The sequence below is a fragment of the Leiobunum rupestre genome, chromosome 2 (genome assembly GCF_980474605.1).
Source record: "Leiobunum rupestre chromosome 2, qqLeiRupe1.1.hap1, whole genome shotgun sequence".
In the NCBI taxonomy this organism is placed as follows: Eukaryota; Metazoa; Arthropoda; class Arachnida; order Opiliones; family Sclerosomatidae; genus Leiobunum; species Leiobunum rupestre.
Genome location: NC_143385.1, coordinates 30,879,189 through 30,900,404, shown reverse-complemented (window position 1 = coordinate 30,900,404; position 21,216 = coordinate 30,879,189).

The window sequence follows — 21,216 nt, the reverse complement described above, 5'->3', positions numbered from 1 at the left end:
TTGTTGCTCCTAGATGAAACGATGCCCATTATGAAGTGCACAGCTTTGACCCTCTAATTAAATAACACTTAATAGTGACGAGAAAATCTCAAAGCAGATTGAAATAACAATATTTTAGCTCAGTTTATAAACCTTTTATGATTATATTCTGACGTCTTTATGAAATTTTTCGCCCATTTTCCACCTTCTACCAAATTAAAGGATATTTCGTAATTGATTATTTTTTGAATACGGAACGAAGCAGTTGAGCTCATTTTGACTAAAGACCTTTTCTACAATTTGGGGTTAATAATTGTTTTTTATTGAACGAATGAAATTAGTTTTGGTGATAATAGAAAGAATATTTTTAATCGGATGCCATAAAACATCCTCTGTATTGAAAAATGCAGTCTTAAAAGACTTGTAAAATAAGAACATTTTTCTGGTTTTTAGTTTTCGGGGTTATATGTCTTTGTCTTGAGTCTCCACAAGATGGTCGAAGAAATATTGTAATAAAATAATGTCAAATAATAATAGTAATAATCAGATAGGCTAAGAACCCCCCTAAGAAACACGCTAATGATATATAGTCATGTTGGAGCTCTAAGGTCCATAATTGAATGCATTAATTTATTAATTGTTACTTACTTCTCCGAAGATGCTGAAATATATGTCCCAAAGTCGACTGCTACTAACAGGAATGAAAAATTCATAAAATTGTTTTACACAGTACTTAAATTACACAGAAAACATTCTACCACAGTAACTTTAAGCATTATAAAACAATAAAACACTTCCAGCAGTCACATATCGAGAAATTAAATATTCCTGTTTAAAACTTGCTATACGTGCTTTTAAATGATTAAATTTTAAATTTTGAATTATGTACGATAACTTTTTTAACAAGCTTTTCCCGTTATGTAAGATGGATCTAGTTGGTTTTTATGCAGTAAAAATTTTAGATTGCTTCGACCTAAAATAATATTAAAACAAAAGTTTTGGAACGGAAAGTTGAGATATCCCTGAACAATGATCACTGCAGTCTGACATGATACTCAAAGTGTGTGTAAAAAGGTTAAGGGGGGAATTGACGATTAATATTTCATTGACCTTAATATGTCTTCAAAGTCATTCAAGGTATATCTTTCGAACCATTTAAGATATAAACATGGTTCCTATTACAAAAGAATTCCCCTCACAATGAAATAAAAAAGCTTAAGCCCAACTCAACGTGATCAATTTCAACCTCATAAATTTAATACCAAACATAAATATATCGTCAAGGAAATAAATAATCAAAAGGACTTAAGGCCTAAGAAATTGCTAACTACTATTTCTAACGCATCAAAATGTTCATGACAAACTAGTTTATAATGTTAAAAAATCTAAAAATTAAGATTTAAAATTTATCTTATTTGACAAATGCGTACCAACTTTTTGAAAGTCAACTTATCTGGAACCCGATGAAAATTGACCAAAAAAATTAAAAGTTAAATTAAAAAACCTTTATTGTCCCAGACTTTAATTGCCTAAATGTTTTCTCTGGAAGCAGATAATAAACTCGCTGTGTTGTCTCGACTTTCCGAATAGCTGCAATTTCTGTTTAATATTGCTTTATGGTTGCAGCAACAACCAATCGTTGTTTTCCCTAACATTATCATTGGCTACCACTGTTAACTCTTCGTTTTCTAAACGCCAATGCCTTTTCAGGAGCTCTAAGATGTTCACAGTGATCGATAAGATATTCTTATCTCTTTTATCTTAGTTATAAAAATAATCCAAAATTTTTAAATATTGATATAAAAGTGTGTGAAAAGTTCAAAATGCTAAACGATGGTTTAATAATTAATTTATAATGAGTCGTTTCTTTGCTGCATAATTCGGAACGATTTTGTTGAACTGTTTTAGTATTACGAGTGCCCCCGGGTTTTGGCGGCTGGTACGGGCCTGAATCCCGCATTAATTTTACTTTTTTATTTATCCGAAGAACATAATTATGAATACCCCAAAATGTTTGAAATCCGACGGGGTGTTTTCTAATCGTAAGCAATACTATCGGAATCGACAATTTAGTGATTTTAGCACCACCCATAATTAACTTCACGAAACAAATAAAAAAAAAGATGTTTTAGCAGATATATTTTATTTTTACAAAAAAAATGGTTTTTTAAGGATTAAAAAATTGTGTTTTTTATCTGCAATTTTATTCTTTTTATCACTCTCCTTTCTGTGGTTTTAAGGCGGATGAATACCATCAGAGAGGAAACTACAATGTACAACATTCCGAGCAAGTAAGACGCATCTTAGCGATGTAAATTGGCCCTTGCTCTAGCTGACGTTTTATACGATGCTTATTATCAGTATTACTTTTACGCAAACACGTTTATTTAGGAATGCTGGGTAGAAATACGAAGTATGCATATGTTTCATTATTGCCAGGTTTACATATATCTCCGTTAACGTTCAATTTTAAAAAAATAAACGTTAATGAGGTTTTAATCGCCAAAAAATCAAAGCCGACCGCTTGGTTTCTTTAAGGCTGGGAAACTGATAGCAGAAAATAACCAGACAGAAAACGTATTTCAAATATACCAACAACTTAATTTTTAAAAAGTTCGGGAATGAAAAAATTGTTCTTTACAATATTTTTTAATTCACTTAAAAGAGGAAGTTTTTTACGTTATCAAATCCGGCGCTGATTTCCCCTAAAGATCGTCGAAGTATCCGTGGACGCGTTATTTAGTTACCTCAGTGACCGACTGTTGGCGTTGCTCTGTCAGCAAAGCGCACCAGTCGATTTTTCCTAAAGTTATCTATGATGGGCTAAGTTCAAATATTGTCGTTATTAATGGTCTCCCCCTTTTGCAAAGCGGATCGCATACCTGCTTGCCCTGGTCGATGCTAAAAATGCGCATTATCCCTTTTTACCCCTGCTTTTTTGTAATTGCGAATGCAATCCTAATTCAATGATTTTTGGTGCTAGTTTGAAAATTTTAATGTTTATTAAATATTGAATTTTATTTATTCCTGCAAATTATAAATAATGTCTTTGCATTTTGATTAACGTTTAAATTAAAACTGTTTGGGACTAATTTCATAAGTGCCAACAAGTGATAAAATTTATGTTTTCAATCATTTAAACGTCGTATTAATTCGCTGTTAATTATTGTGTCACTTAAAACAATTTCTTATTCGATTTTTTGCTGTAGTTATTTCAAATGTGCATAAACCAATAAAATGAACCTAGGTGCTAGCACCCTTTCTCAAAAAAAATTTCCGTATAAAGTAATAAAAACAAAGTGACTGTTAGAATTCTTGTTGCACTATACGACCGGGGTTTCAGCTGGTTGAGTAAATTGGGGTTTAGAAAACGGAAACAACATGCACTATACGACCGGGGTTTAAGCTGGTTGAGTAAATTGGGGTTTAGAAAACGGAAACAACATGCACTATACGGCCGGGGTTTCAGCTAGTTAAGTAAATTGGGGTTTAGAAAACGGAAACAACATGCACTATACGGCCGGGGTTTCAGATAGTTGAGTAAATTGGGGTTTAGAAAACGAAAACAACATGCACTATACGGCCGGGGTTTCAGCTAGTTGAGTAAATTGGGGTTTAGAAAACGGAAACAACATGCACTATACGGCCGGGGTTTCAGCTAGTTGAGTAAATTGGGGGTTAGAAAACGGTAACAAAATGCACTATACGGCCGGGGTTTCAGCTAGTTGAGTAAATTGGGGTTTAGAAAACGGAAACAACATGCACTATACGGCCGGGGTTTCAGATAGTGGAGTAAATTGGGGTTTAGAAAACGGAAACAAAATGCACTATACGGCCGGGGTTTCAGCTAGTTGAGTAAATTGGGGTTTAGAAAACGGAAACAACATGCACTATACGGCCGGGGTTTCAGCTAGTTGAGTAAATTGGGGGTTAGAAAACGGAAACAACATGCACTATACGACCGGGGTTTCAGCTAGTTGAGTAAATTGGGGTTTAGAAAACGGAAACAACATGCACTATACGGCCGGGGTTTCAGCTAGTTGAGTAAATTGGGGTTTAGAAAACGGAAACAACATGCACTATACGGCCGGGGTTTCAGATAGTTGAGTAAATTGGGGTTTAGGAAACGTAAACAACATGCACTATACGGCCGGGGTTTCAGCTAGTTGAGTAAATTGGGGTTTAGAAAACGGAAACAACATGCACTATACGGCCGGGGTTTCAGCTAGTTGAGTAAATTGGGGTTTAGAAAACGGAAACAACATGCACTATACGGCCGGGGTTTCAGCTATTTGAGTAAATTGGGGTTTAGAAAACGGAAACTACATGCACTATACGGCCGGGGTTTCAGCTAGTTGAGTAAATTGGGGTTTAGAAAACGGAAACAACATGCACTATACGGCCGGGGTTTCAGCTAGTTGAGTAAATTGGGGTTTATAAAACGGAAACAACATGCACTATACGACCGGGGTTTCAGCTATTTGAGTAAATTGTGGTTTAGAAAACGGAAACAACATGCACTATACGGCCGGACTTTTCGCTATTTGAGTAAATTGGGGTTTAAAAAACGGAAACAACATGCACTATACGGCCGGGGTTTCAGCTAGTTGAGTAAATTGGGGTTAAGAAAACGGAAACAACATGCACTATGCGGCCGGGGTTTTAGCTAGTTGAGTAAATTGGGGTTTAGAAAACGGAAACAACATGCACTATACGGTCGAGGTTTCAGCTATTTGAGTAAATTAGGGTTTAGAAAACGGAAACAAAATGCACTATACGGCCGGGGTTTCAGCTAGTTGAGTAAATTGGGGTGTAGAAAACGGAAACAACATGCACTATACGGCCGGGGTTTCAGCTAATTGAGTAAATTGGAGTTTAGAAAACGGAAACAACATGCGCTATACGGCCGGGGTTTCAGCTAGTTGAGTAAATTGGGGTTTAGAAAACGGAAACAACATGCACTATACGGCCGGACTTTCAGATAGTTGAGTAAATTGGGGTTTAGAAAACGGAAAAAACATGCACTATACGACCGGACTTTCAGATAGTTGAGTAAATTGGGGTTTAGAAAACGGAAAAAACATGCACTATACGACCGGAGTTTCAGCCAGTTGAGAAAATTGGGGTTTAGAAAACGGAAACAACATGCACTATACGCCCGAGATTTCAGCTAGTTGAGTAAATTGGGGTTTAGAAAACGGAAACAACATGCACTATACGGCCGGGGTTTCAGCTAGTTGAGTAAATTGGGGTTTAAAAAACGGAAACAAAATGCACTATACGGCCGGGGTTTCAGCTAGTTGAGTAAATTGGGGTTTAGAAAACGGAAACAACATGCACTATACGGTCGAGGTTTCAGCTATTTGAGTAAATTGGGGTTAAGAAAACGGAAACAAAATGCACTATACGGCCGGGGTTTCAGCTAGTTGAGTAAATTGGGCTTTAAAAAACGGAAACAAAATGCACTATACGGCCGGGGTTTCAGCTAGTTGAGTAAATTGGGGTTTAGAAAACGGAAACAACATGCACTATACGGCCGGGGTTTCAGCTAGTTGAGTAAATTGGGGTTTAAAAAACGGAAACAAAATGCACTATACGGCCGGGGTTTCAGCTAGTTGAGTAAATTGGGGTTAAGAAAACGGAAACAACATGCACTATACGGCCGGACTTTCAGCTATTTGAGTAAATTGGGGTTTAAAAAACGGAAACAACATGCACTATACGGCCGGGGTTTCGACTAGTTGAGTAAATTGGGGTTTAGAAAACGGAAACAACATGCACTATACGGCCGGGGTTTCAGCTAGTTGAGTAAATTGGGGTTTAAAAAACGGAAACAAAATGCACTATACGGCCGGGGTTTCAGCTAGTTGAGTAAATTGGGGTTAAGAAAACGGAAACAACGTGCACTATACGGCCGGACTTTCAGCTATTTGAGTAAATTGGGGTTTAAAAAACGGAAACAACATGCACTATACGGCCGGGGTTTCAGCTAGTTGAGTAAATTGGGGTTTAGAAAACGGAAACAACATGCACTATACGGCCGAGGTTTCAGCTATTTGAGTAAATTGGGGTTAAGAAAACGGGAACAAAATGAACTATACGGCCGGGGTTTCAGCTAGTTGAGTAAATTGGGGTTTAGAAAACGGAAACAACATGCACTATACGGCCGGGGTTTCAGCTAGTTGAGTAAATTGGGGTTTAGAAAACGGAAACAACATGCGCTATACGGCCGGGGTTTCAGCTTTATGAGTAAATTGGGGTTTAGAAAACGGAAACAACATGCACTATACGGCCGGACTTTCAGATAGTTGAGTAAATTGGGGTTTAGAAAACGGAAAAAACATGCACTATACGACCGGAGTTTCAGCCAGTTGAGTAAATTGGGGTTTAGAAAACGGAAACAACATGCACTATATGGCCGGGGTTTCAGCTAGTTGAGTAAATTGGGGTTTAGAAAACGGAAACAACATGCACTATACGCCCGAGATTTCAGCTAGTTGAGTAAATTGGGGTTTAGAAAACGGAAACAACATGCACTATACGGTCGAGGTTTCAGCTATTTGAGTAAATTGGGGTTTAGAAAACGGAAACAACATGCACTATACGGCTGAAGTTTCAGCTAGTTGAGTAAATTGGGTTTTAGAAAACGGAAACAACATGCACTATACGGCCGGACTTTCAGATAGTTGAGTAAATTGGGGTTTAGAAAACGAAAAAAACATGCACTATACGACCGGAGTTTCAGCCAGTTGAGTAAATTGGGGTTTAAAAAACGGAAAGAACATGCACTATACGGTTGAGGTTTCAGCTATTTGAGTAAATTGGGGTTTAGAAAACGGAAACAACATGCACTATACGGCCGGGGTTTCAGCTAGTTGAGTAAATTGGGGTTTAGGAAACGGAAGCAACATGCACTATACGGCCGGGGTTTCAGCTAGTTGAGTAAATTGGGGTTTAGAAAACGGAAACAACATGCACTATACGGCCGGGGTTTCAGCTAGTTGAGTAAATTGCGGTTTAGAAAACGGAAACAACATGCACTATACGGCCGGACTTTCAGCTAGTTGAGTAAATTGGGGTTTAGAAAACGGAAACAACATGCACTATACGGCCGGACTTTCAGCTAGTTGAGTAAATTGGGGTTTAGAAAACGGAAACAACATGCGCTATACGGCCGGGGTTTCAGCTTTATGAGTAAATTGGGGTTTAGAAAACGGAAACAACATGCACTATACGGCCGGACTTTCAGATAGTTGAGTAAATTGGGGTTTAGAAAACGGAAAAAACATGCACTATACGACCGGAGTTTCAGCCAGTTGAGTAAATTGGGGTTTAGAAAACGGAAACAACATGCACTATATGGCCGGGGTTTCAGCTAGTTGAGTAAATTGGGGTTTAGAAAACGGAAACAACATGCACTATACGCCCGAGATTTCAGCTAGTTGAGTAAATTGGGGTTTAGAAAACGGAAACAACATGCACTATACGGTCGAGGTTTCAGCTATTTGAGTAAATTGGGGTTTAGAAAACGGAAACAACATGCACTATACGGCTGGGGTTTCAGCTAGTTGAGTAAATTGGGTTTTAGAAAACGGAAACAACATGCACTATACGGCCGGACTTTCAGATAGTTGAGTAAATTGGGGTTTAGAAAACGAAAAAAACATGCACTATACGACCGGAGTTTCAGCCAGTTGAGTAAATTGGGGTTTAAAAAACGGAAAGAACATGCACTATACGGTCGAGGTTTCAGCTATTTGAGTAAATTGGGGTTTAGAAAACGGAAACAACATGCACTATACGGCCGGGGTTTCAGCTAGTTGAGTAAATTGGGGTTTAGGAAACGGAAGCAACATGCACTATACGGCCGGGGTTTCAGCTAGTTGAGTAAATTGGGGTTTAGAAAACGGAAACAACATGCACTATACGGCCGGGGTTTCAGCTAGTTGAGTAAATTGCGGTTTAGAAAACGGAAACAACATGCACTATACGGCCGGACTTTCAGCTAGTTGAGTAAATTGGGGTTTAGAAAACGGAAACAACATGCACTATACGGTCGAGGTTTCAGCTATTTGAGTAAATTGGGGTTTAGAAAACGGAAACAAAATGCACTAAACGGCCGGGGTTTCAGCTAGTTGAGAAAATTGGGGTTTAAAAAACGGAAACAAAATGAACTATACGGCCGGGGTTTCAGCTAGTTGAGTAAATTGGGGTTTTAAAAACGGAAACAATATGCACTATACGGCCGGGGTTTCAGCTAGTTGAGTAAATTGGGGTTTAGAAAACGGAAACAACATGCACTATACGGCCAGGGTTTCAGCTAGTTGAGTAAATTGGGGTTTAGAAAACGGAAACAACATGCACTATACGGCCGGACTTTCAGCTATTTGAGTAAATTGGGGTTTAAAAAACGGAAACAACATGCACTATACGGCCGGGGTTTCAGCTAGTTGAGAAAATTGGGGTTTAGAATACGGAAACAACATGCACTATACGGCCGGGGTTTCAGCTATTTGAGTAAATTGGGGTTAAGAAAACGGAAACAACATGCACTATACGGCCGGGGTTTCAGCTAGTTGAGTAAATTGGGGTTAAGAAAACGGAAACAACATGCACTATACGGCCGGGGTTTCAGCTAGTTGAGTAAATTGGGGTTAAGAAAACGGAAACAACATGCACTATACGGCCGGGGTTTCAGCTAGTTGAGTAAATTGGGGTTAAGAAAACGGAAACAACATGCACTATACGGCCGGACTTTCAGCTATTTGAGTAAATTGGGGTTTAGAAAACGGAAACAAAATGCACTAAACGGCCGGGGTTTCAGCTAGTTGAGTAAATTGGGGTTTAGAAAACGGAAACAACATGCACTATACGGCTGGGGTTTCAGCTAGTTGAGAAAATTGGGGTTAAGAAAACGGAAACAACATGCACTATACGGCCGGACTTTCAGATAGTTGAGTAAATTGGGGTTTAGAAAACAGAAAAAACATGCACTATACGACCGGAGTTTCAGCCAGTTGAGTAAATTGGGGTTAAGAAAACGGAAACAACATGCACTATACGGCCCGGGTTTCAGCTAGTTGAGTAAATTGGGGTTTAGAAAACAGAAACAAAATGCACTATACGGCCGGGGTTTCAGCTAGTTGAGTAAATTGGGGTTTAGAAAACGGAAAGAACATGAACTATACGGCCGGGTTTTCAGCTAGTTGAGTAAATTGGGGTTTAGAAAACGGAAACAACATGCACTATACGGCTGGGGTTTCAGCTAGTTGAGTAAATTGGGGTTAAGAAAACGGAAACAACATGCACTATACGGCCGGGGTTTCAGCTAGTTGAGTAAATTGGGGTTTAGAAAACGGAAACAAAATGCACTATACGGCCGGGGTTTCAGCTAGTTGAGTAAATTGGGGTTTAGAAAACGGAAACAACATGCACTATACGGCCGGACTTTCAGATAAATGAGTAAATTGGGGTTTAAAAAACAGAAACAAAATGCACTATACGGCCGGGGTTTCAGCTAGTTGAGTAAATTGGGGTTTAGAAAACGAAAACAACATGCACTATACGGCCGGGGTTTCAGCTAGTTGAGTAAATTGGGGTTTAGAAAACGGAAACAACATGCACTATACGGCCGGGGTTTCAGCTAGTTGAGTAAATTGGGGGTTAGAAAACGGTAACAAAATGCACTATACGGCCGGGGTTTCAGCTAGTTGAGTAAATTGGGGTTTAGAAAACGGAAACAACATGCACTATACGGCCGGGGTTTCAGATAGTGGAGTAAATTGGGGTTTAGAAAACGGAAACAAAATGCACTATACGGCCGGGGTTTCAGCTAGTTGAGTAAATTGGGGTTTAGAAAACGGAAACAACATGCACTATACGGCTGGGGTTTCAGCTAGTTGAGTAAATTGGGGGTTAGAAAACGGAAACAACATGCACTATACGACCGGGGATTCAGCTAGTTGAGTAAATTGGGGTTTAGAAAACGGAAACAACATGCACTATACGGCCGGGGTTTCAGCTAATTGAGTAAATTGGAGTTTAGAAAACGGAAACAACATGCGCTATACGGCCGGGGTTTCAGCTAGTTGAGTAAATTGGGGTTTAGAAAACGGAAACAACATGCACTATACGGCCGGACTTTCAGATAGTTGAGTAAATTGGGGTTTAGAAAACGGAAAAAACATGCACTATACGACCGGAGTTTCAGCCAGTTGAGAAAATTGGGGTTTAGAAAACGGAAACAACATGCACTATACGGCCGGGGTTTCAGCTAGTTGAGTAAATTGGGGTTTAGAAAACGGAAACAACATGCACTATACGGCCGAGGTTTCAGCTATTTGAGTAAATTGGGGTTAAGAAAACGGAAACAAAATGCACTATACGGCCGGGATTTCAGCTAGTTGAGTAAATTGGGGTTTAGAAAACGGAAACAACATGCACTATACGGCCGGGGTTTCAGCTAGTTGAGTAAATTGGGGTTTAGAAAAAGGAAACAACATGCGCTATACGGCCGGGGTTTCAGCTAGTTGAGTAAATTGGGGTTTAGAAAACGGAAACAACATGCACTATACGGCCGGACTTTCAGATAGTTGAGTAAATTGGGGTTTAGAAAACGAAAAAAACATGCACTATACGACCGGAGTTTCAGCCAGTTGAGTAAATTGGGGTTTAGAAAACGGAAACAACATGCACTATATGGCCGTGGTTTCAGCTAGTTGAGTAAATTGGGGTTTAGAAAACTGAAACAACATGCACTATACGCCCGAGATTTCAGCTAGTTGAGTAAATTGGGGTTTAGAAAACGGAAACAACATGCACTATACGGCCGGGGTTTCAGCTAGTTGAGTAAATTGGGGTTTAAAAAACGGAAACAAAATGCACTATACGGCCGGGGTTTCAGCTAGTTGAGTAAATTGGGGTTTAGAAAACGGAAACAACATGCACTATACGGTCGAGGTTTCAGCTATTTGAGTAAATTGGGGTTTAGAAAACGGAAACAAAATGCACTATACGGCCGGGGTTTCAGCTAGTTGAGTAAATTGGGCTTTAAAAAACGGAAACAAAATGCACTATACGGCCGGGGTTTCAGCTAGTTGAGTAAATTGGGGTTTAGAAAACGGAAACAACATGCACTATACGGCCGGGGTTTCAGCTAGTTGAGTAAATTGGGGTTTAAAAAACGGAAACAAAATGCACTATACGGCCGGACTTTCAGCTATTTGAGTAAATTGGGGTTTAAAAAACGGAAACAACATGCACTATACGGCCGGGGTTTCAGCTAGTTGAGTAAATTGGGGTTTAGAAAACGGAAACAACATGCACTATACGGCCGAGGTTTCAGCTATTTGAGTAAATTGGGGTTAAGAAAACGGAAACAAAATGAACTATACGGCCGGGGTTTCAGCTAGTTGAGTAAATTGGGGTTTAGAAAACGGAAACAACATGCACTATACGGCCTGGGTTTCAGCTAGTTGAGTAAATTGGGGTTTAGAAAACGGAAACAACATGCGCTATACGGCCGAAGTTTCAGCTTTATGAGTAAATTGGGGTTTAGAAAACGGAAACAACATGCACTATACGGCCGGACTTTCAGATAGTTGAGTAAATTGGGGTTTAGAAAACGGAAAAAACATGCACTATACGACCGGAGTTTCAGCCAGTTGAGTAAATTGGGGTTTAGAAAACGGAAACAACATGCACTATATGGCCGGGGTTTCAGCTAGTTGAGTAAATTGGGGTTTAGAAAACGGAAACAACATGCACTATACGCCCGAGATTTCAGCTAGTTGAGTAAATTGGGGTTTAGAAAACGGAAACAACATGCACTATACGGTCGAGGTTTCAGCTATTTGAGTAAATTGGGGTTTAGAAAACGGAAACAAAATGAACTATACGGCCGGGGTTTCAGCTAGTTGAGTAAATTGGGGTTTTAAAAACGGAAACAATATGCACTATACGGCCGGGGTTTCAGCTAGTTGAGTAAATTGGGGTTTAGAAAACGGAAACAACATGCACTATACGGCCAGGGTTTCAGCTAGTTGAGTAAATTGGGGTTTAGAAAACGGAAACAACATGCACTATACGGCCGGACTTTCAGCTATTTGAGTAAATTGGGGTTTAAAAAACGGAAACAACATGCACTATACGGCCGGGGTTTCAGCTAGTTGAGAAAATTGGGGTTTAGAATACGGAAACAACATGCACTATACGGCCGGGGTTTCAGCTAGTTGAGTAAATTGGGGTTAAGAAAACGGAAACAACATGCACTATACGGCCGGGGTTTCAGCTAGTTGAGTAAATTGGGGTTAAGAAAACGGAAACAACATGCACTATACGGCCGGGGTTTCAGCTAGTTGAGTAAATTGGGGTTAAGAAAACGGAAACAACATGCACTATACGGCCGGACTTTCAGCTATTTGAGTAAATTGGGGTTTAGAAAACGGAAACAAAATGCACTAAACGGCCGGGGTTTCAGCTCGTTGAGTAAATTGGGGTTTAGAAAACGGAAACAACATGCACTATACGGCTGGGGTTTCAGCTAGTTGAGAAAATTGGGGTTAAGAAAACGGAAACAACATGCACTATACGGCCGGACTTTCAGATAGTTGAGTAAATTGGGGTTTAGAAAACGGAAAAAACATGCACTATACGACCGGAGTTTCAGCCAGTTGAGTAAATTGGGGTTAAGAAAACGGAAACAACATGCACTATACGGCCGGGGTTTCAGCTAGTTGAGTAAATTGGGGTTTAGAAAACAGAAACAAAATGCACTATACGGCCGGGGTTTCAGCTAGTTGAGTAAATTGGGGTTTAGAAAACGGAAAGAACATGAACTATACGGCCGGGTTTTCAGCTAGTTGAGTAAATTGGGGTTTAGAAAACGGAAACAACATGCATTATACGGCTGGGGTTTCAGCTAGTTGAGTAAATTGGGGTTAAGAAAACGGAAACAACATGCACTATACGGCCGGGGTTTCAGCTAGTTGAGTAAATTGGGGTTTAGAAAACGGAAACAAAATGCACTATACGGCCGGGGTTTCAGCTAGTTGAGTAAATTGGGGTTTAGAAAACGGAAACAACATGCACTATACGGCCGGACTTTCAGATAAATGAGTAAATTGGGGTTTAAAAAACAGAAACAAAATGCACTATACGGCCGGGGTTTCAGCTAGTTGAGTAAATTGGGGTTTAGAAAACGGAAACAACATGCACTATACGGCCGGGGTTTCAGCTAGTTGAGTAAATTGCGGTTTAGAAAACGGAAACAACATGCACTATACGGCCGGGGTTTCAGCTAGTTGAGTAAATTGCGGTTTAGAAAACGGAAACAACATGCACTATACGGCCGGACTTTCAGATAGTTGAGTAAATTGGGGTTTAGAAAACGGAAACAACATGCACTATACGGTCGAGGTTTCAGCTATTTGAGTAAATTGGGGTTTAGAAAACGGAAACAAAATGCACTAAACGGCCGGGGTTTCAGCTAGTTGAGAAAATTGGGGTTTAAAAAACGGAAACAAAATGCACTATATGGCCGGGGTTTCAGCTAGTTGAGTAAATTGGGGTTTAAAAGAACGGAAACAAAATGCACTATACGGCCGGGGTTTCAGCTAGTTGAGTAAATTGGGGTTTAGAAAACGGAAACAACATGCACTATACGGCCAGGGTTTCAGATAGTTGAGTAAATTGGGGTTTAGAAAACGGAAACAAAATGCATTATACGGCCGGACTTTCAGCTATTTGAGTAAATTGGGGTTTAAAAAACGGACACAACATGCACTATACGGCCTGGGTTTCAGCTAGTTGAGAAAATTGGGGTTTAGAAAACGGAAACAATATGCACTATACGGCCGGACTTTCAGCTATTTGAGTAAATTGGGGTTTAAAAAACGGAAACAACATGCACTATACGGCCGGGGTTTCAGCTATTTGAGTAAATTGGGGTTTAGAAAACGGAAACAACATGCACTATACGGTCGAGGTTTCAGCTATTTGAGTAAATTGGGGTTTAGAAAACGGAAACAAAATGCACTAAACGGCCGGAGTTTCAGCTAGTTGAGTAAATTGGGGTTTAGAAAACGGAAACAACATGCACTATACGGCTGGGGTTTCAGCTAGTTGAGTAAATTGGGGTTAAGAAAACGGAAACAACATGCACTATACGGCCGGACTTTCAGATAGTTGAGTAAATTGGGGTTTAGAAAACGGAAAAAACATGCACTATACGACCGGAGTTTCAGCCAGTTGAGTAAATTGGGGATTAAAAAACGGAAAGAACATGCACTATACGGCCGGGGTTTCAGCTATTTGAGTAAATTGGGGTTTAAAAAACGGAAACAACATGCACTATACGGTCGAGGTTTCAGCTATTTGAGTAAATTGGGGTTTAGAAAACGGAAACAAAATGCACTATACGGCCGGACTTTCAGATAAATGAGTAAATTGGGGTTTAAAAAACAGAAACAAAATGCACTATACGGCCGGGGTTTCAGCTAGTTGAGTAAATTGGGGTTTAGAAAACGGAAACAACATGCACTATACGGCCGGGGTTTCAGCTAGTTGAGTAAATTGCGGTTTAGAAAACGGAAACAACATGCACTATACGGCCGGGGTTTCAGCTAGTTGAGTAAATTGCGGTTTAGAAAACGGAAACAACATGCACTATACGGCCGGACTTTCAGATAGTTGAGTAAATTGGGGTTTAGAAAACGGAAACAACATGCACTATACGGTCGAGGTTTCAGCTATTTGAGTAAATTGGGGTTTAGAAAACGGAAACAAAATGCACTAAACGGCCGGGGTTTCAGCTAGTTGAGAAAATTGGGGTTTAAAAAACGGAAACAAAATGCACTATATGGCCGGGGTTTCAGCTAGTTGAGTAAATTGGGGTTTAAAAGAACGGAAACAAAATGCACTATACGGCCGGGGTTTCAGCTAGTTGAGTAAATTGGGGTTTAGAAAACGGAAACAACATGCACTATACGGCCAGGGTTTCAGATAGTTGAGTAAATTGGGGTTTAGAAAACGGAAACAAAATGCATTATACGGCCGGACTTTCAGCTATTTGAGTAAATTGGGGTTTAAAAAACGGAAACAACATGCACTATACGGCCTGGGTTTCAGCTAGTTGAGAAAATTGGGGTTTAGAAAACGGAAACAATATGCACTATACGGCCGGACTTTCAGCTATTTGAGTAAATTGGGGTTTAAAAAACGGAAACAACATGCACTATACGGCCGGGGTTTCAGCTATTTGAGTAAATTGGGGTTTAGAAAACGGAAACAACATGCACTATACGGTCGAGGTTTCAGCTATTTGAGTAAATTGGGGTTTAGAAAACGGAAACAAAATGCACTAAACGGCCGGAGTTTCAGCTAGTTGAGTAAATTGGGGTTTAGAAAACGGAAACAACATGCACTATACGGCTGGGGTTTCAGCTAGTTGAGTAAATTGGGGTTAAGAAAATGGAAACAACATGCACTATACGGCCGGACTTTCAGATAGTTGAGTAAATTGGGGTTTAGAAAACGGAAAAAACATGCACTATACGACCGGAGTTTCAGCCAGTTGAGTAAATTGGGGATTAAAAAACGGAAAGAACATGCACTATACGGCCGGGGTTTCAGCTATTTGAGTAAATTGGGGTTTAAAAAACGGAAACAACATGCACTATACGGTCGAGGTTTCAGCTATTTGAGTAAATTGGGGTTTAGAAAACGGAAACAAAATGCACTAAACGGCCGGAGTTTCAGCCAGTTGAGTAAATTGGGGTTTAGAAAACGGAAACAACATGCACTATACGGCCGGGGTTTCAGCTAGTTGAGTAAATTGGGGTTTAGAAAACAGAAACAAAATGCACTATACGGCCGGGGTTTCAGCTAGTTGAGTAAATTGGGGTTTAGAAAACGGAAAGAACATGAACTATACGGCCGGGTTTTCAGCTAGTTGAGTAAATTGGGGTTTAGAAAACGGAAACAACATGCACTATACGGCTGGGGTTTCAGCTAGTTGAATAAATTGGGGTTAAGAAAACGGAAACAACATGCACTATACGGCCGGGGTTTCAGCTAGTTGAGTAAATTGGGGTTTAGAAAACGGAAACAACATGCACTATACGGCTGGGGTTTCAGCTAGTTGAGTAAATTGGGGTTAAGAAAACGGAAACAACATGCACTATACGGCCGGACTTTCAGATAGTTGAGTAAATTGGGGTTTAGAAAACGGAAACAACATGCACTATACGGCTGGGGTTTCAGCTAGTTGAGTAAATTGGGGTTAAGAAAACGGAAAAAACATGCACTATACGACCGGAGTTTCAGCCAGTTGAGTAAATTGGGGTTAAGAAAACGGAAACAACATGCACTATACGGCCGGGGTTTCAGCTAGTTGAGTAAATTGGGGTTTAGAAAACAGAAACAAAATGCACTATACGGCCGGGGTTTCAGCTAGTTGAGTAAATTGGGGTTTAGAAAACGGAAAGAACATGAACTATACGGCCGGGTTTTCAGCTAGTTGAGTAAATTGGGGTTTAGAAAACGGAAACAACATACACTATACGGCTGGGGTTTCAGCTAGTTGAGTAAATTGGGGTTAAGAAAACGGAAACAACATGCACTATACGGCCGGGGTTTCAGCTAGTTGAGTAAATTGGGGTTTAGAAAACGGAAACAAAATGCACTATACGGCCGGGGTTTCAGCTAGTTGAGTAAATTGGGGTTTAGAAAACGGAAACAACATGCACTATACGGCCGGACTTTCAGATAAATGAGTAAATTGGGGTTTAAAAAACAAAAACAAAATGCACTATACGGCCGGGGTTTCAGCTAGTTGAGTAAATTGCGGTTTAGAAAACGGAAACAACATGCACTATACGGCCGGGGTTTCAGCTAGTTGAGTAAATTGCGGTTTAGAAAACGGAAACAACATGCACTATACGGCCGGACTTTCAGCTAGTTGAGTAAATTGGGGTTTAGAAAACGGAAACAACATGCACTATACGGTCGAGGTTACAGATATTTGAGTAAATTGGGGTTTAGAAAACGGAAACAAAATGCACTATATGGCCGGGGTTTCAGCTAGTTGAGTAAATTGGGGTTTAAAAGAACGGAAACAAAATGCACTATACGGCCGGGATTTCAGCTAGTTGAGTAAATTGGGGTTTAGAAAACGGAAACAACATGCACTATACGGCCAGGGTTTCAGCTAGTTGAGTAAATTGGGGTTTAGAAAACGGAAACAAAATGCATTATACGGCCGGACTTTCAGCTATTTGAGTAAATTGGGGTTTAAAAAACGGAAACAACATGCACTATACGGCCTGGGTTTCAGCTAGTTGAGAAAATTGGGGTTTAGAAAACGGAAACAACATGCACTATACGGCCGGACTTTCAGCTATTTGAGTAAATTGGGGTTTAAAAAACGGAAACAACATGCACTATACGGCCGGGGTTTCAGCTATTTGAGTAAATTGGGGTTTAGAAAACGGAAACAACATGCACTATACGGTCGAGGTTTCAGCTATTTGAGTAAATTGGGGTTTAGAAAACGGAAACAAAATGCACTAAACGGCCGGAGTTTCAGCTAGTTGAGTAAATTGGGGTTTAGAAAACGGAAACAACATGCACTATACGGCTGGGGTTTCAGCTAGTTGAGTAAATTGGGGTTAAGAAAACGGAAACAACATGCACTATACGGCCGGACTTTCAGATAGTTGAGTAAATTGGGGTTTAGAAAACGGAAAAAACATGCACTATACGACCGGAGTTTCAGCCAGTTGAGTAAATTGGGGATTAAAAAACGGAATGAACATGCACTATACGGCCGGGGTTTCAGCTATTTGAGTAAATTGGGGTTTAAAAAACGGAAACAACATACACTATACGGTCGAGGTTTCAGCTATTTGAGTAAATTGGGGTTTAGAAAACGGAAACAAAATGCACTAAACGGCCGGGGTTTCAGCTAGTTGAGTAAATTGGGGTTTAGAAAACGGAAACAACATGCACTATACGGCTGGGGTTTCAGCTAGTTGAGTAAATTGGGGTTAAGAAAACGGAAACAACATGCACTATACGGCCGGAGTTTCAGCCAGTTGAGTAAATTGGGGTTTAGAAAACGGAAACAACATGCACTATACGGCCGGGGTTTCAGCTAGTTGAGTAAATTGGGGTTTAGAAAACAGAAACAAAATGCACTATACGGCCGGGGTTTCAGCTAGTTGAGTAAATTGGGGTTTAGAAAACGGAAAGAACATGAACTATACGGCCGGGTTTTCAGCTAGTTGAGTAAATTGGGGTTTAGAAAACGGAAACAACATGCACTATACGGCTGGGGTTTCAGCTAGTTGAGTAAATTGGGGTTAAGAAAACGGAAACAACATGCACTATACGGCCGGGGTTTCAGCTAGTTGAGTAAATTGGGGTTTAGAAAACGGAAACAACATGCACTATACGGCTGGGGTTTCAGCTAGTTGAGTAAATTGGGGTTAAGAAAACGGAAACAACATGCACTATACGGCCGGACTTTCAGATAGTTGAGTAAATTGGGAATTAGAAAACGGAAAAAACATGCACTATACGACCGGAGTTTCAGCCAGTTGAGTAAATTGGGGATTAAAAAACGGAAAGAACATGCACTATACGGCCGGGGTTTCAGCTATTTGAGTAAATTGGGGTTTAAAAAACGGAAACAACATGCACTATACGGTCGAGGTTTCAGCTATTTGAGTAAATTGGGGTTTAGAAAACGGAAACAAAATGCACTAAACGGCCAGGGTTTCAGCTAGTTGAGTAAATTGGGGTTTAGAAAACGGAAACAACATGCACTATACGGCTGGGGTTTCAGCTAGTTGAGTAAATTGGGGTTAAGAAAACGGAAACAACATGCACTATACGGCCGGACTATCAGATAGTTGAGTAAATTGGGGTTTAGAAAACGGAAAAAACATGCACTATACGACCGGAGTTTCAGCCAGTTGAGTAAATTGGGGTTTAGAAAACGGAAGCAACATGCACTATACGGCCGGGGTTTCAGCTATTTGAGTAAATTGGGGTTTAGAAAACGGAAACAACATGCACTATACGGTCGAGGTTTCAGCTATTTGAGTAAATTGGGGTTTAGAAAACGGAAACAAAATGCACTAAACGGCCGGAGTTTCAGCTAGTTGAGTAAATTGGGGTTTAGAAAACGGAAACAACATGCACTATACGGCTGGGGTTTCAGCTAGTTGAGTAAATTGGGGTTAAGAAAACGGAAACAACATGCACTATACGCCCGGACGTTCAGATAGTTGAGTATATTGGGGTTTAGAAAACGGAAAAAACATGCACTATACGACCGGAGTTTCAGCCAGTTGAGTAAATTGGGGATTAAAAAACGGAAAGAACATGCACTATACGGCCGGGGTTTCAGCTATTTGAGTAAATTGGGGTTTAAAAAACGGAAACAACATGCACTATACGGCTGGGGTTTCAGCTAGTTGAGTAAATTGGGGTTAAGAAAACGGAAACAACATGCACTATACGGCCGGACTTTCAGATAGTTGAGTAAATTGGGGTTTAGAAAACGGAAAAAACATGCACTATACGACCGGAGTTTCAGCCAGTTGAGTAAATTGGGGATTAAAAAACGGAAAGAACATGCACTATACGGCCGGGGTTTCAGCTATTTGAGTAAATTGGGGTTTAAAAAACGGAAACAACATGCACTATACGGTCGAGGTTTCAGCTATTTGAGTAAATTGGGGTTTAGAAAACGGAAACAAAATGCACTAAACGGCCGGAGTTTCAGCTAGTTGAGTAAATTGGGGTTTAGAAAACGGAAACAACATGCACTATACGGCTGGGGTTTCAGCTAGTTGAGTAAATTGGGGTTAAGAAAACGGAAACAACATGCACTATACGGCCGGACTTTCAGATAGTTGAGTAAATTGGGGTTTAGAAAACGGAAAAAACATGCACTATACGACCGGAGTTTCAGCCAGTTGAGTAAATTGGGGATTAAAAAACGGAAAGAACATGCACTATACGGCCGGGGTTTCAGCTATTTGAGTAAATTGGGGTTTAAAAAACGGAAGCAACATGCACTATACGGCCGGGGTTTCAGCTATTTGAGTAAATTGGGGTTTAGAAAACGGAAACAAAATGCACTAAACGGCCGGGGTTTCAGCTAGTTGAGTAAATTGGGGTTTAGAAAACGGAAACAACATGCACTATACGGCTGGGGTTTCAGCTAGTTGAGTAAATTGGGGTTAAGAAAACGGAAACAACATGCACTATACGGCCGAAGTTTCAGCCAGTTGAGTAAATTGGGGTTTAGAAAACGGAAACAACATGCACTATACGGCCGGGGTTTCAGCTAGTTGAGTAAATTGGGGTTTAGAAAACAGAAACAAAATGCACTATACGGCCGGGGTTTCAGCTAGTTGAGTAAATTGGGGTTTAGAAAACGGAAAGAACATGAACTATACGGCCGGGTTTTCAGCTAGTTGAGTAAATTGGGGTTTAGAAAACGGAAACAACATGCACTATACGGCTGGGGTTTCAGCTAGTTGAGTAAATTGGGGTTTAGAAAACGGAAACAACATGCACTATACGGCCGGGGTTTCAGCTAGTTGAGTAAATTGGGGTTTAAAAAACGGAAACAAAATGCACTATACGGCCGGGGTTTTAGCTAGTTGAGTAAATTGGGGTTAAGAAAACGGAAACAACATGCACTATACGGCCGGACTTTCAGCTATTTGAGTAAATTGGGGTTTAAAAAACGGAAACAACATGCACTATACGGCCGGGGTTTCAGCTAGTTGAGTAAATTGGGGTTTAGAAAACGGAAACAACATGCACTATACGGCCGAGGTTTCAGCTATTTGAGTAAATTGGGGTTAAGAAAACGGAAACAAAATGAACTATAGGGCCGGGGTTTCAGCTAGTTGAGTAAATTGGGGTTTAGAAAACGGAAACAACATGCACTATACGGCCTGGGTTTCAGCTAGTTGAGTAAATTGGGGTTTAGAAAACGGAAACAACATGCGCTATACGGCCGAAGTTTCAGCTTTATGAGTAAATTGGGGTTTAGAAAACGGAAACAACATGCACTATACGGCCGGACTTTCAGATAGTTGAGTAAATTGGGGTTTAGAAAACGGAAAAAACATGCACTATACGACCGGAGTTTCAGCCAGTTGAGTAAATTGGGGTTTAGAAAACGGAAACAACATGCACTATATGGCCGGGGTTTCA